Below are 1,508 nucleotides of genomic sequence, written 5' to 3' on the forward strand. Positions count from 1 at the left end.
TCACATTTGGCAAAAATTAAAAATCTGAAAGTATTAATGTGTTTTTGCTGAGAGCAAAGAAAACTTGTGGCATTCTCCTAATGAGTGGGGGAAATGGTATAATCATATCAGAGGGCAGCACCTAGTCAAGTTTAAAATGCACAGGCCTTAAGATCTAGCAATTCCATTCCCAATTCTACAGCCTAGAACAACTCTCACTGAAATATACAAAGATTGACATTCATGGGTGTCAGAGTGAGTGTTCATCAATGTTAATGACAGCATTGTAACAGGGAAAGACGAGAAATAACCTAATTGTTCATGATTAGGAAAAGGGGTAAATAAATTGTGACATATTCTTAAAATGGAATTATATAAAGCAGTAAAAGTAAAAAACTGGAAGTATATATTTCTATGTAAATATCACAGACAATGAATAAAATTAAGTGGCATGCAAATTTGTACACTTAAAAGATATGATAAATAAATTTATTTTTTCAGCAATTAAATTGATGCTTTCTCTAGCCTCTGAGGCTATAACAGTGAATAAGACACAAAAATATCTTCCTTTATGGAGAGTCTATTCTAGGGGGGGAAGCCAGACAATAATCAAAATATATAAGCATGTTATTCAGTGTATTTGAAGAAGTAAGTGATATTGAGAAAAAATAAGCCAGGATGGAGGAGATGGAGGTCTGAGAGTGTTGCAGTTTTGAATAGGATGATGGGGCTAGGCATCCCTGACAAGTTACACTTGAGCAAAGCTTGAAGGAAGTGAGAGAGCTGACTGTGCAGCTATCTGGGGGAAGAGTGTTCCAGGTAAAAGGAAAAGTAAATGTGAAACCCTCAAGTCAGGAGCCCCCTAGGCTTTGTCAACGAATAGCAAGGTGTTCCAAGGGGGAGCTGGGTGCAAATGGTGGGGGGGTCTCCTAGGAGAAAGAGGAGGATAGGTTCTGAGGAAGTAGGGGGACCTGGAGTAGACCTCGTGGGCCATTGCAGGGGCTCTGGCTTCTCTGAGATAGGAGCATTGGAAGGTGTGCTGTTCTGCTGTGCTGAATGACATATCTGCTTTTCCGAAACTTTCATCTGGAAATAATTTCAAACTTACAGAATAGATACAAGAAAAAGACTGGTATAAAAATACCTATATATGTCCTTCAACCAGCTTCACCTACCGTTAATCCCATTAGCTCCATCATTTGTGCACATGTGCTCCCTCTATATACAGACATGCACATAGGTGTCTTTCTTAAAAATTAAAGAAGAAAAGGACATGTTTAGAATAGTACTTATAAAACAAGAGAAGATAAACAAGAGCTGGAGTGCTATTTTCACCAGTAATTGAGGAAAATTAAAACAAAAATAAGATAGACTTTCACTATCATCAGATTTGGAAAAGAAATAAATTCTGAAAATAATGTTATTGATGATGCACAATAAAGGAAATTCATATGTATGTGTCTGGGTGTGTGCGTGTGTGGGTGTGTGCGTGTGTGTGTGTGTGTATATATGCTCCTATATATGTATAC

Source organism: Pongo abelii, chromosome 6 (assembly GCF_028885655.2).
Source record: "Pongo abelii isolate AG06213 chromosome 6, NHGRI_mPonAbe1-v2.0_pri, whole genome shotgun sequence".
Lineage (NCBI taxonomy): Eukaryota > Metazoa > Chordata > Mammalia > Primates > Hominidae > Pongo > Pongo abelii.